The sequence below is a fragment of the Syzygium oleosum genome, unplaced genomic scaffold (assembly GCF_021117445.2).
Source record: "Syzygium oleosum isolate NSW1041296 unplaced genomic scaffold, Sole_v2.1 Sole_v2.03, whole genome shotgun sequence".
Lineage (NCBI taxonomy): Eukaryota > Viridiplantae > Streptophyta > Magnoliopsida > Myrtales > Myrtaceae > Syzygium > Syzygium oleosum.
Window position 1 is genome coordinate 9,732,243 of NW_026607487.1, and position 16,023 is coordinate 9,748,265.

General features: G+C 43.1%; 2 pseudogenes; both read left to right on the forward strand.

Moving 5' to 3' along the window:
- The first annotated feature begins 1,316 nt into the window (after positions 1-1,316).
- Positions 1,317-10,524, forward strand: LOC130137689 (beta-amyrin 28-monooxygenase-like; annotated as a pseudogene).
- Positions 10,525-12,186: 1,662 nt separating this feature from the next.
- On the forward strand, positions 12,187-15,788 carry LOC130137783 (beta-amyrin 28-monooxygenase-like; annotated as a pseudogene).
- Positions 15,789-16,023: the final 235 nt, after the last annotated feature.

Sequence of the window (16,023 nt, forward strand, 5' to 3'; positions counted from 1 at the left end):
CCTTAATCCCTGTGGGTAAATTAAGAAAAATAATATGATATTTCCACCTAATTAATCAAATTAATATAATGAAAATTCCTGTGGGATAAAATTCATCATATTAATAAGATTAATTACAATCAATATCCATTTTCAAATGTGATCCGGAGGCTCTTAATATATAATTTAATTAATTAAAGATGCTGTGGCTATTCTCTAATTAATTAAAATATATGGATCACTGGACATTTAATTTCATGCATAAAAATTTTCATAAAATGCATGAAGGACAAAACAATAAATTTAATTGGGCAAGGGGCAGAATCGTAATAACGGGTAAAAGCGGGGGCAGAATCGTAAAACGAAGGGGCGCTGGTTCCAGGGGGCGTGAGCGGCACGCGCCTGCCCTATGCGCGGGCGCGTGGCGCGCGGGCGCGTGGCGCGCATGCGCCTTCTTTACCGCGCGGGCTCGTGTGGCGCATGCCTCTGCAACTGCCACGCACGTGGGCCGCACGCGCCTGCAGTTGCGCGCGTGTGGAGACCACGCGCCAGCGGTTGTGCGCGCGTGGGGCCACGCGCCTTCTTCCTCCGCGCAAACCGAAGCTTTTTCTCGCCATTTTTTCGCCGTTTGTTGACACCTAAATTTTGGCGTATCATTTAGTGTAATTTGCATAGAAAATTAGGGATTAAATTTTTAACCCCTAAACAAAAATATTTAAATTGCATAAACATATAGTTTAGGTCCATTTAATTTAATTGCATTTTTTGCATCAGATAGGTAGTGGCGAATGAGCTTAAAATTTCATCGAACGAGACTCGGCTCGCTCGGAAGGCAAGGGCCGGGAATTACAAGTCAAACGGGCTCGGTTGTTTTAATTTGAGTTTAATTCAGCCCATTATGCTTAATTAAATAAAAGCCCAAGTTAAATCAGCCCATTTAAATTAAATTAAACCTAAGCCCAAGCCTAAGCCCATTAGGACTATAGAGCCCATCTAATTGATCTAGGTTAGCATTATATCAACATGTTTAGGTCAGATTTCAAAAGGGAAGGGGGAGAAAAATTTTCATATCTGATTTTGAGAGCTCAAGTGCGAGAGTGAGAGCTCAAGTGCGAGAGTGAAAGAAAGGGAGAGAAGGGAGGCCGGCAACACCACCACCCGTGGTCGTGCCTCCCATCGCGCGTCACCGCCGCGTCGGAGGACCGCCGACACCGTCCCGGTCAGCCACCATCACTCCTTCCCTGTCCGCAAGTTATAGCCGTTGAAGGACCATCGTCGTTGCTTTGCCTCGCCGAACAGCCTGTCCCCGAGAGGCGTCGCCGCATTCTTGCTTCTCCATGCACCAGCCACGTCTTCTCCGGGTCAACCGAGGAGCTTGTCAACGCCTCCTCTCCATCCCTGTTGGTCCACGAAGAAGCAACTACAGTTTTGAAGATTCCCCATGCAGCGTGCATAAAGACGTCTTCGTTCAGCCGCTTTCCCTCGCCAAGCTGAAGACTCTTCCCTGTCCAGCGGCCAATCAACAGAAGCTGCAGGCGGTGCACGTCAGTGAGGCCACGCGCAAGCACTTCGTCCCGGCGCAAGATCGTACCACATCACCGGAACCGTTCGTGCATCGCGTGAGCCCCCGCCAAGTTGCTTATTCAGCCGGTCATCGCCCCGCCGTCTTCGACGCCCGTGAGCCACCGTGTCGTCGCCACCACCGCCGTCTCGATCCGCAAAGCCCGATCCCGATCCACAATTCGAATTTGGAAGTTATCTGCAAATTAGGTAATTCAACATTATCCGATATTTTCAGAATATTTAATTTCCTAATATGGGTGTTTGAATATTTCGTGAATATCATGTGGATATTTAGATATTTTAGGATAATGTTCGATATATCCGCAATATTTTTAAATATTCAAAATTAGGAAAACTTTCTAATTTAGCAACGTATCTGGACGACTATCCGACCTTATCCCTAAGGTTCGATACACGGCGATACGAAAAATTATTATCTTATCCATAACCACTTGGGTACGATAATGATTTTTATCCGCTTTCCAAATTTGAATAATCAGCTTTCCGTCGATATCTATAACCCTATAGATATGACCGATAGTTTGATTTGTATGCCTAATCCGAGTTTGAAACAAATATGGCGGATCGCGTGGACGTTTTGAATGTGGTTGCTATCCTTGTTTATTTAATTGCTTTCCTTTTTCAAATAAACAGAAAATTCAAAAAAATATTAATTAGATTTGAATTAGAGTTTTTGCATGTCTAGGAATCCTAAATATATCTAGAAGATAGAGTAGTTATTTAATTTAAATTAGGACTTGAGATGATTTATTTCCTAGTTTAAATTAAGTAATATTCTAATCTTAATAGATTATTCAGTTTATTTTATTATTTCGAATTTTAACAAAAATCCTAAAAAGAAATCATGCTAGGGTAGATTAAGTCATCATAGTTTGCATGTTAATTTAGGCATTTTTATTATTCCGAATTTAAATTGAGAAAATACCAAAAATAATCATTCGTCCTGTCATTAGAAATAGGTCACGTCGTCGCACGACATATAGTTTGCATGCTAGGTTGCATTAATCGCATGTCATTTTCGCATGTCATTGCATATAGGCTAGATTTCATTTAAATAAGTGAAAATCCAAAAAAAGAAATTGAGTGAATTGCTTGTTAATTAGAAATCATATTAGGGTGTCAATGTGATTTTCTAGCTAACAATGCGTATGCTTACGTTGCTTCCAGGTAAGTAATTCTTCCAAACTTGCAATTTATTTAATGCTTTACGGGTGTTAAATTGGTGGTTTGCGCACTCGCATGAACACCTGACATGTTAGTAACTAAGTTGAAATGGATCCAAACTGCCTGCCAAAACATTTTTGAAAAGAAAAGGTACCGAAAGGGCGTTAGACTAGACCTAGCGTAACCAAGTCCCCGAGCTTAGAATCTCTGGTTCGTAGGAATAAAACATATCTCCCTATGTTTTATTTAGGTTTCTAATCGACCTACCACAAATAGATTAGTGGCGACTCCAAGCATGAAAACTTTTGCATGTTAAAAATTTAAACCCTAAGTTGCGAATTGGTAGGGCTTGGGAGGGCCCGAGTTAGGCTTAGTCTTAACAATCCATTAGCCTGAGAGAAATTTTAGGTCGTGACACCGTTCCGCCGCGCCTTCGACCGAATGGGTCTCCTCCGGCAGCCCATCTCAGACCAAAATAATTTATGGGTTTCGGAGACCACGTCGGCGCGACCACATCGACCCAAAATTCGGCGAAAACAACCAAGAAATTGACTTGAATCAAGCAAAATTCCGTCAAAACGCACAAACCCTAACCCGCAACTTCCGCCGCTCAAATAGCCTCCGGCGATCACCGATATGCCGGATTGACTTAGGGCTATTCTTCTCCATGGCGGTACGACCGTGCCGGTCCGAAGTCGAGCGGTGGGTCGCCGGAATTTGGCCGAAATCAGCGATTTCCCTCTTAGCCCCAAAAAGCCCGAATTACTGTTCATCTCAAAAGCCCCGAAAAATGCACCCAAAATTCAACAAAAACAAGGCAGAGGCACTAAACATGCTCTGATACCAAATGTAAGATTAAAACTGAAAGATTCTAATCATGCATAGAAGAACAAAATTTAAGCACAATTAGAATCAAATGCGGAAAACAGGATCGAAAATAAACTGACCTCCGGCCATTGTTCAACTTTACGTTCGTCGGAAATCCACGGTAGTTCGACGTTAATTTGAGAGCGATTACGGGCGCACTCTACTAACCCAATCTCCTCGCGTACTGATGGTGTATTACCGAATGAGAGGGTTTGCGTTAGACCTTGTGTCTACCCTTATAGAATGAACGTTCATCTTTATAAACCGCTTCCCATCAAGGCGGTTACCGAAGAGGGCGGTTGTCACCGAAGGGGTACGAACAGTGGAAAAACCGTATGTGGATAACCGTCACTTAAAAGAGAAAATGTGGGTCAAACCCAATGGATAAGTTTTAATTTCAAAAACTATATCCCTAAATGTGGGATCACATTATAAATATAACACTCTCGTGTTCAAGCCTTTGATGAATAAAACTAAACGTTTGACCAAAAAAAAAATTATGAACTATCATGTCATCTGATATCACTTATTCATCAAGTATGCGCTATCATGATACATGTATGTGGTTAAAATCATTTATTTATGACAAATTTTTTTTGTATTAGTGTCTATAAATTACTCAATCATTCCAAAAATATCTATGTCGCAAAATGATAAGAGTTGTCTATATGATTGTAGGCAAAAGTACACCACAAGTACCATAACTTGTATAGAGTCCAAATAGTGATTCCATTTGGACTGCCGATTCCATTACTGGAGCACCTCAAACTGCCGATTCCATTGCTGCAACTCTTCATTACCAAATGGTGTATAGAGTCCAAAATCATGCCATAGATCTGAATTTTCAACATGAAAATGAAGATGCACTGTTCATCTCCATGCAAAATGATCAGGCCTCTTGCATTCATGTTCCTCGGCAGATTCAAAAAGAAAAGTTAGCCAAGCTTCTTCCTGAATCTTGGATAACAAATTATGAAAAGCTCCACCAAATAGCCAACCTCTCCAGTCTTCAGACTTTGAATTTGTCAGACAAAGAGATGGTACTATAACCATCAAATTCAACAAAGATAAAGAAGAAACTCCTTCCATCTTTCCCACTATCTTTATGATAGAACCATGTGTTCCTAACCTAGTTCCTGAGGAACCAGACCCAAAAAAGTTGGTTCAATACTTCAAAAGTGACGGACATCCTGTCCATCACTACAAAGACCCTTATGGTCATTGTTTCTGGTATCCTTTTTACCAATGTTCTTCATGCACAAATTCCCCAGATGAAGTAGATCCAGCTATCAGGCCTAAGCGAAAAGCTAGGAAGGCTAAGGACAGCTTCTACCAAAGATATTTGGATGGAGATCCAACCATAAATACCCTTAGAGAAAATAGCGGATACCGGTTTATGATTTCATATGGTTCACCATCACCTCCATCACTTCCATCAACTCCATCATTTCCATCATCTCCATCATCTCCATCACCACCATCACCTCTAGTTTCACCTCCATATAAAAAATATGTTGTTTCCCCTTTTTACAAACCCATCTATAAGTGGGTAAAAAAGAATTCTTATCCACTTGAAATCCCAGTCTTTCCTGAAAACCTAACCAACGGGCAACTTCCATCTATCTCCATGTTCAATGAAGCTGATTTCCCTCCTTTAAATCATGTTGAAAGTTTTCAGCTTTCTTTTCCTGTTACTGAGGAATTTACTGATCCACATCGACGATACCTTCATGCTCCAAAAATTCCTTCTCCCACTGATGTTGATTAACGTGGAAGGCCAAAAAGAACGCCTGCTGCTGAGGCTGTTCTAAATTGGCAATCGGAAACTCTTCTGGCACAAAATCAGGCTTTTAAGACGATTGACTCCAAAATTGTTGATGTGCACCAAGATATCCGAAGATACTACGAGTCCATCAAAAAGATGCTTGTGGATTTCCAGAAAAAACTTCATGCTTTCAAGAAAGAAAGTAGCTGGGGATCGGAAATGGCAATATTAAAGTTTGGATAAAGGATTACAAAGACTGTTCCAGCATTTAAGGTGGTTTGGACAGTACCAATATAAGCATGCCGGTATTCTAGGAACCTAATATCCAAAAGAGTCATTCTTGCTACAACAGGCAAACCTTTTCGCCCATGAAAGGTAAGAGCAAGATGGACTGCTCCAAAGTGAATATGCGAATACCCTTATTGGATCCACTATTTGGGAAATTCATGAGGAATTTGAAGAGTAACAAAGTACTCATTTTCAGTGGCAGGAATTGGGTGTTGGTCAAATTTGGAAGATTGGACGTATTCTTTGACCTCTTTCGTAGTATGACGGATGAGATGTCGTATAGACCTGATGGGGGAAAAAGATGAAGCAGGTTTGGCAAAGGCTGAGTATGGATTCATGAGAGGAAGTTGCGTTTCGGAAATCTTGGTTTCATCACTAAGAGAGACTTCATAGAGATAGTCTATCTTAGAAGCATGTGAAGTACGAAATTCAGTTAAGGATGAAGAAGAATATGATGGAGTGAGAGAAGCAATAAGAGTGATTGGAGTGGTATCTGGATCGGTCATGATGAAGAGAAAGGGTTCTTCGCAGCACTGGACAATTACCAACTCAGCACATGGAACGAACCAAGCTAGACATAAAACCACGCTCTGATACCAATGAGAGTTCTATGCAGAGAGCCAGGGAAAACAAGGTCAGCTTACAACAGGTATGCTATCCCACATGGGCGAACCTCTTGTTCAAGCCCTTCAGGGACTGTCTTTTAGCTGCAAAACTACCAGGGGATTTAGCTCAGAGCATAGAGACGCTCGGAGTGACCATGATGATGTTATGCCTAATTGGCCGAGCTGCATTTCTTAGAGGATCATGCCAAGCTTTGAAGAAAAGGATTTTTAGAGAGGCATGGAAAGTGAGAACTCTCAAATTTCACAAATTTCCCTCTTATTTCAAATTGAAGGATTACATGGCCTTATACAGGCGTCGGGTAATACATTGCTGAACAAAACACACCTAAACGGGGTACATTATTGGACTTCTGTCCATATAAAACAAAACTCACTTAAAACTGAGTACATTATTAGACACACCTAAAACACACTCGTAGAACACTTAAAACCTATTCATAGGAGTAGGTGAAACAGGACCTGGCTATGATATGCTACAATAAACAGTGCCGGTTAGGTGAAACAGTACTAGTTTATCTCCATCCAGAGTTATAGTCATAATCCGAGCTGTCTAAGCTGTTTGCACATTCATATTCTGCTAGGGACTATCCAATAATTCGGATGCCAAGCGTTCAGGCTTCATAGTAAGACAGAAAACGAAGCAAATATAGAAGAAAGAAGAAGCTAGTCGCAAGGTCGAAGACGAATGGGAAGTCCTTTCACTGGTATAGGCATGGGGTCGTAGATTATTTTCTCGTCGGGATTGACCAGACTCCAGTGAAAGCCATTGACGAGATTGTGCAAGAACACGAGTAACTCCACCCTTGCAAACTCGAGCCCCAAACACATCCTCGGCCCACCTTCGAACGGGACGTACATATATGGAGCAGGCCCCGAACCCTCGAGCTGAAGAATGTGCTTCAGAAAGAATTCAAGAGCTGAAGACCCTCAATGTTCCTGATTAGTAAAGATCACAGGATTACTAATATAACTTTCACCGCGTGTTGCAAAGTTACGCAAAGTTTAACCCTGACATCGATGTCGGCAGCTTTAGGTGAAGGATTTACTCCCGGGCATTACTCAGATGCAAACCAAACACGATTACTAGACAGTTCGATGATGTCAGATCGACGATACTCAGGGGTGTATATCCATCCACCAATGCATTTGCTATTAAATGAACAAAGATTTATACGGAAAGTTTTGATTGACTCAATCTTAAAAGGCTATAATGCAAAATTGATTGACAATCAATCATTAAGGCAAGTATATCTTACAACGGAGAAAGCTCTACTTATGGAAACTAAGATTCTGGTTGTATGGGCAACCAGATTCAGCGGGATTCAGATTTTGTCAATCAACGGCTACTCAATCGATTTTATACAAATATTTCCAAGATGAAGATTGGAAGATGATCATCTGAAGACTGTCCAACAGCTAGTTTGGAAGTGAATGAGTATAAAAGAAGATTAACGAGGAGCAGAAGGTAGAGAACAAAGTCAAGAATCAACGAGTCCAAAGTCTGAACATACTCCGATTCTACTACTTGTCTTTCCTGAGCCTAACACTAAGATCTTGAGGGACATTTTGTAAGAGTGATTGTGTGAGATAGAGAGTTCTATCATTCACAGAGTGATATCACTCAGAACTTGTAGTCCTTTTTTATCACATAGTGGAATCCAGACAGTAAACTGTCAGCGTGGAAGAGTGAACGTAGGCTTGATCTAAGCCGAACCACTATAATTTCTTATGTGCAATTTCTCTATCCCTAAATTCTTATTCTATCTTTTATACTGCACACTAGCACATTGTCTATAAAGTCTGCTCAGAATCTAAATATCTTTCAGACTTCAATCTTGATCATTTGTTTTCGCTTTAAAAATTGATCAAAATCTTTAGATCACCTATTGACCCCCGCCTAGGTGATCTTTGCTAGCTACGTCAAAAACCACCCGGCTGAATCTCCTGCCGGGGAGCTTTGGATGGCCAATCATCGGCGAGATCCTTAGGTTCCTCCGTTCCCAGCATGACGGGACCCCGGAGACGTTCATCCAGGACCGGATGAACAAGTACAACACCCCCGTGTTCAAGATCTCACTGCTAGGCGAGCGGATGGTGTTTTTGTGTGGGTCGGCGGGCAATAGGTTCCTGTTCTCTAACGAGGGAAAGAAGGTAGCGCTGTGGTGGCTGAGCTCGGTTAGGAAGCTGATGGGGAGCTACCTCGTCTCCAAGGCCGGCCACGAGGCAAGGTTGGACAAGAAAATGCTCATGAGCTTCTTCAATCCGGAGGCGCTCATGAGGAGCGTTGGGGTCATCGATGAGGTGACGATGGGCCACCTGAGGATGCACTGGGAAGGTATGTGCCTAGTCAACCATCATTAATCATTGACTAGATTTGAGATTCGCATTGTCTGTGATTATACATGGATCTCACGGTGCTCTCTAAACTTCGTTCGATTGGATCTTTCGAGATTAAAACTAGTCTTGCGAGTTAGTCGTCACGAATATTCAAATGGAACTTGATGTTAACATTGGCGTTTCTGAACATATGCTCGAGCAATTTCTAAATGTTGACTCATCACCAAACTAAAACAATTGCATTTATATGTGAAGGCAAAGATTATCTGGAGGCCTACTCTGATGGAATTATATCCTAAACAGAATCAAAACAATCACACATATAATAAAAAAATTGATACACAAGTTTACCCAAGTTCACCCCAGAATAGGGCTACGTCCTGCAAAGGGATTCCACTATGATATTTAGGTTTTCAACCATAGTCACTTGTTACAAAGATCTCTCATACGGGTACAATATATATAGGACTTAAAATGAATCCAAAGCCCAAGCCTATCCGAATCCCTTTGATCCCACAACAAATGGGTCAGCAAACCCGATTTTGTTTCGGGGGCACTACCCCTGAGCCCCTATCCGCTCACTGGGGAGTGGAACCCCCGCCCGCTATCCGGGCAGCGGGACCCCCGACATTCCGCCCATAGGGATCACATGTCGTCAGTTCATACTTTGGTTTCCGTAAGCTCACGTGGGCATACCTGGTATGAGAAATAAGGGTCCCCGAAGTATTCGCCAACTCCAACATACTCCACCCTGAAGCAGCACACCTTCGACCTCACGTGCTGGCTGTTCATGAGCATCACAGACCCGCAGCTCGTCTCGAGGCTTGCCAACCACTTCCACATGTTCCTCAAGGGAGTTGTTGACCTCCCCCTCAACGTCCCTGGCACAAACTTTAACCGGTCGAAGAAAGCGGCTGATTCCATCAGGAAGGAGCTCCAGGTGTTAGTGAAGTGGCACCAGACGGAGCTGGAGAAGAAGATGGTGTCCCCAGCAAGACATCATGTCACACCTGATCGTGAACGGGGACGAGAACGGGAAGCTCATGCCTGAGGCGGAGATCATAAACAACATGTTGAACCTCCTATTCGCTGGCCACGATACGTCCACTTCGACTCTAGTGTTGATCATAAAGTACTTGAGTGAGCTGCCTCATGTACTTGAGAAGGTCATTGCCGGTTAGTCCCTCTCTATCCCTGATTTTCCTAGTCACCAGCGCAATTTCATTGGCTTACATGTACGTACTTAACATTTGCATTCGCCAGAGCGAAGGGAAATTGCGGCATCGTAGGGGAGGGATGAGCTTCTTCAGTGGGGGGATTTGCAGAAGATGAGATACTCCTGGAATGTCATCTCGGAAGTCATGAGGATGACCGCGCCGGAATACGGTTCTTTCCGCGAGGCCCTGGTCAATTTCACGTACGAAGGATACACCATTCCCAAAGGCTGGAAGGTAATGCATTTGCTCATTCTCTGTTAATACATCATACCTGCTTATGTCCTTCTTGAGAGTGCGTACTCAAACGAGCCTGCAGTGCGAAATGGACGAGCCCTAGGCAACGCGGTTTTCGTTCTTGGATAAAGGCTTACTCGTTTATTTCTTGATTTATCATGCGTAGTTACATTGGAGTACATGCTTAACACACAAATATCCAAACTACTACCCAAGAATGCCGACCTTCGACGAATCGAGATTCGAGGGATCGGGACATGCTCCGTATACGTACGTCCCATTTGGAGGCGGGCTGAGGATGTGTTTGGGGTTCAAGTTTGCGAGGGCGGAGCTGCTCGTGTTCTTGCACAATCTGGTGAATCAATTTCACTGGAGTCTGGTCAATCCCGATGAGAAAATAATCTACGAGCCCATGCCTATACCAGTTGAAGGACTTCCCATCAGTCTTCGACCTCGCGACTAGCTTCTTCTTTCTTCAATGGAGATTAGCCACTTGATGCGGTACTTCATCATCAATAAGCTACGTGCTTGTTTCTGCCTTACCATGAAGCCTAAACGCTTGGCATCCAAATAATTGAAATTCCCTTATGTTTGTGTATCTTACAGTTCCGAGAGCCTTCGTCCGCTTGATGTTTGTCAAATAAGCTCGCAATGCTTAGGATAAACTTTTGATAATTCTTGGAAAAAAAAAAGGACTTTGCTAGCATAACAGTCTTTACGCTACTATTAGAATAACACCATGTTGTGAGCCAAAAATTCTTGAAGGAGTAGAACCCACAACAATTTTTCATTATTCATTATTTATTTATTTTTTGTGGCCCAAAACTGTTGTTATTCTTGTAATGGATTAAGGACAGTTACATAAGCATTTCTCAATTTACAACGCCCTACCTACACCAGTTAAAGGACGTCCCATCTGGCTTCGGCCTCGCGACTAGCCTCTTTTTTACCACGCAAATATCACCCAAAAAAAAAAAACCCTCCTAACGTATGCCTAATGTGACACAAATATCCCAAACTTTTTTTCTGTCACGAAGAAAATCAAACTTATACATGTGTGACATATATATCATCTATTACAGTTCCATTCAGGGTATATTTATCACACCAGTATAAGTTCGGGATTTTTTATGACACAAAAAAAAAAGTTTGGGGTATTTGTGTCACAATGGGCAAGTTTAGGGTTTTTAGTGACACAAAAAAGAGTTCGGAACATTTGTGTCACGGTGGGTATGGTTTGGGGTTTTTGGTGATATTAACCCTTCTTTATTCTATGGAGATTAGCCACTTGACCTGGTACTTAATTACCAATAAGCTATTTGCTTGTGTTTTGCCTTACTATGAAAGCCCAACCGCTTTGGCACCCGAATTACATTGTAAGTCCCGTTTGCTTTGTGTATTTCAACATTTCTAATGAGAAGGCAGAGGCGAAATAGCTCATGGCATTGAGACATACAAGAGAGAAAGCAAATAGAGTCCCGCACGTCAATGACGGAGATGCCTAGACGGCTTCACACCTTCCGTGGTCCTCTATGTGTGCTATCCATGGGTGGTGTTTTTGCATCAATTCTTTGGCCCGTTATGGCAAATCGAAACCTAAATCACGTCTTTATCTTATAACTCGGATGTGCACGTCATGGTAGCGAAAAGATCCTTAGTTTCAAAAGCTCTCTAAACACTTCATTCCCCCACTCACCCAATTATGAATCTTTATGCTGCAGTTTTAGGTTGAATCCGAACCTAAACATAAGGGGGGAGTGCCAGTAGATCTTGTTCATCCTAGATAATCGGTCTGCGTCCAAGCCTCTATCTATCTCATGCGTGAGACGATATTTATGTTGAGATGCACAAGTGAGTTGTATTAGAAAAATCTTACATCGGAGAATTGAAATGGTGTGAAGCAATTAATATACCCTAAGGTTCAGGAGGAAAAAAGGCGAATGGGGCGCGAATGACCGACCGATTCATGTCATAAAATAGCTACCAACGTTCGTTCCCCGAAGTCAATAAGGTCAGTTGTTAGTGGGTGTCTTGAGGTAACAAAATTGTAAACCCAACGTTATCTACAAATCTTATATTCTATGGCAAAGATAAACTTCAATAATTGCGGCATCGAAAGGCATGAAACACGAGAAGTCCGCTCTCATATGCAAAGCCCCAACTTCACCAGCGCCGTCACTCGATCGACATTTCTTCTCAAAAACATTCCTCTCCCTCGTTCCTTATTGAAGCGAAACTTTTGAGAAGCCATGCAAGTCTTGACCCTAGTCCCGGCCTTAGCTCTCCTCCTCGTCCTCGTCCTCGCCTTCATCCAACTACTCAAGCCCAAAACTGCCAGCCCGAAACTCCCGCTGGGGAGCCGGGTGGCCGGTCATCAGCGAGAGCCTCGAGTTCCTCCGTTGCCAGCACGGCGGGCGCCTGGAGAAGTTCGTCCAGGACCAGATGAGCAAGTACAACTCCCCCGTCTTCAAGACCTCGCTGCTGGGCAAGCGGATGGCGATCTTGTGCGGGCCAGCTAGCAACGAGTTCCTGCTCTCAAACGAGAGCAAGAAGGTGGCGCTGTGGTGGCCGAGCTCGGTCAGGAAGCTGATGGGGAGGTGCCTCGTCTCCAAGGCCGGCGACGAGGCGAGGTCGGACAAGAAGATGTTCATGAGCTTCTTCAACCCGGAGGCGCTCATAAGGATCGTTGGGGTCATCGATGAGGTCACCAAGGACCATCTCAGGACTCACTGGGAAGGTACGCGCCTAATCAACCATCATTAACCATTAATTAGATTTGAGATCTGCATCTCTTCTGATTTCCACAGTGGATCTCGCTGGGCTCTCTAAACTTCGTTTGACTGGATCTATCAAAACGAGTTTCTAACGTGAAGATATGAATACGTAGCTGAAGTAAAACTCTGCTTGTTTATCCTAAAAACAAAGAAAGAAAAAACATCTATTGCTTGCAGATATTTGTGTTGGAACATGGCATCTCTGCATTGGGTACTATCGGATTCTCGACTTTAATTATTCGTTCTAAAGATATATATGATCCTCGCAATACGGGTCGTCACTGTGGTTTTGTCAACGCTCTACTTTTTAAATCATGACTGGCTTGTCACTTTCCCAATAGATGGTGCACCGATGATGAAGATTTGCCAAATAATCGGATGAATCGCGTTGACGAGGGGGGCGTCTGGTATTTGAAATCTTAGAATCGAGAAATCATTTTGTAAAGGGAAAATAATACAAACAGTCCCTAAACTTTGGCCCAATGTGCAATTTGATCTCCGAACTTTTAATTTATTCAATGTAGTCCTTGAACTTTAATCCAATGTGTAATGTGGTCCCTGAACTTTTAATTTATTCAATGTCATCCCCGAACTTTTGGTACATGTTCAATTCAGTCCCTGAATTATATGAAAATGTTCAATGTAGTCATTTCCATTAATTCAAGTTGAGGGACTACATTGAACATTTTCATATAGTTCAGGGGCTGAATTGAACATGTACTAAAAGTTCGGGGATGACATTGAATAAATTAAAACTTCATGGACCACATTGAACATTAGCCTAAAGTTCAAGGACTATATTTAACAAATTAAAAGTTCAGGAACCAAATTGCACATTGGGCCAAAGTTCATGGACTGTTTGTGTCATTATCCCTTTTGTAAAAGAAAACGGGAAAATTTAAAAAAGAGGCCCGAAGTGGAGTTATTTTCTCAAGTAAGAGCCTGAAGTGCCATCATTTTCTCAAATAAGGACCTGAAGTGAATCTTATCTCAAATAAGGGCTTAAAGTGGCCATATCAGTCTCAAATAAGGACCTAACCTCACCGGCCAAAGGGAATTTTCATCTTTTACTCTTTTGAATTTTTTTCTCTTTTTTCGTTCTTTTTTTCCCTTTTCTTTTCCTTTTCTTTTTTTTTTCCTCTCTTCCCTCCGCCGGCCATCGCTTGGGCCAACGACCTCAAGCAAGGAAGAGGCCAGCCCAGGCGAGGTGACCCATGCCAGGGTCGCCCTTGCCTAGGCCGGGTGGGCGAGGGCGGCCCTTACCTGAGGCCAGAGACAGGCACAGTGTCGGTTGGGAGGGAAGAAGAAAAAAAGAAAATGAAAGTAATATATATATATATATATATATATATATATATACTTATAATTTTTTGACTAAAATGCACTTTCTCCGACAATGGAATAATCACTGGCCGGCCAAAGGTCCTTATTTGAAACGATTTGGCCACTTCAGGCCTTTACATGAGACGATTTAGCCACTTCAGACCCTTATTTGAGACAATGTCCACTTCATATCCTTATTTGAGAAAATAACTCCACTTCGGGCCCCTTTTTGGAATTTTCCCAAAGAAAACGCACATGGAAAAGTATCTCCCTAGATAAATATTCGTTCTAATGGAACGTGATATTAGGATTGGCATCTCTGAACATATGCTTGACCAATTTCTAAATGTTAATTGATCAACAATCAAAAACGATTGCTTATATATGTCAAGGCAAAGATCGGCTAGAGGCCTACTCCACCCTGAAGCAGCACACCTTCAGCCTAGCGTGCCGGCTGTTCATGAGCATCACAGGCCAGCAGCTCGTCTCGAGGCTCGCCGACCACTTCCACGTGTTCCTCAGGGGAGTCGTCGGTCTCCCCCTCGACATCCCCGGCACAAACTTTTACCGGTCGAAGAAAGCGGCCGATTCCATCAGGAAGGAGCTCCGGGTGTTGGTGAAGCAGCGCCGAACGGAGCTGGAGAGGAAGACAGCATCCCCTTCGCAAGACATCTTGTTGCACCTGATCGCGAACGGGGACGAGAACGGGAAGCTCATGCCCAAGGCGGAGATCATAAACAACATGTTGAACCTCCTATTCGCTGGCCATGATACTTCCACTTCGACTCTAGTGTTGATCATCAAGTACCTGAGTGAGCTGCCTCATGTACTGGAGAAGGTCATTGCCGGTTAGTCCCTCTCTGTCCCCGATTTCCCTAGTCACCAGTGCAATTCCATCGGCCACCATGTACGTACTTAACATTCGCATTCGCTAGAGCAAAGGGAAATCGCAGCATCGAAGGGGCGGGGTGAGCTTCTTCAGTGGGGGGACTTGCAGAAGATGAGATACTCGTGGAATGCCATCTCGGAAGTCATGAGGATGACCGCGCCAATATACGGTTCTTTCTGCGAGGCCCTAGTCGATTTCACGTACGAAGGATACACCATTCCTAAAGGCTGGAACGTAAATGCATTCGTTCATTCTCCGTAACATATCATCGTTCATTGTCCTAGAAGAGTTAGGCAGCAACGGTGAGCTTACTCGTCTGGTTATTGATATATCATGCGCAGTTACACTGGAGCGCATGTTCAACACACACTGACCCGAACTACCACCCGAGAATGCTCACCTTTGATGAATCGAGATTCGAGGGATTGGGGCCTGCTCTGTATACGTACGTCCCGTTCGGAGGCGGGCCGAGGATGTGTTTGGGGCTTGAGTTTGCGAGGGCAGAGTTACTCGTGTTCTTGCACAATCTCGTCAACGGATTTCACTGGAGTCTGGTCAATCCCGACGAGAAAATAATCTACGACCCCATGCCTATACCAGTGAAAGGACTTCCCATCCGTCTTCGACCTCGCGACTAGCTTCTTCTTTCTTCTATATTTGCTTCGTTTTCTGTCTTACTATGAAGCCTGAACGCTTAGCATCCGAATTATTGGAAAGTCCCTTTAATGTTTGTGCATCTTACATTTCCGAGGGCTTTCGTCCGATTGATTCCTGTCGATTAAGCTCACGATGCTTAGATAATTCCAGAAAGGAAAAGAAAAACTCAGTGACGCATTAAAATTTTCAGATCGAATTCTTATTTGATCAGTCGCTCGAAATTAATAAAAGAGGAGCAATTGAACTACAACATTGATATACCATTTTGGAAACATAATTATCAATGTTGTGCTCTCTCATTTAAGAAAAGCTCGATGTA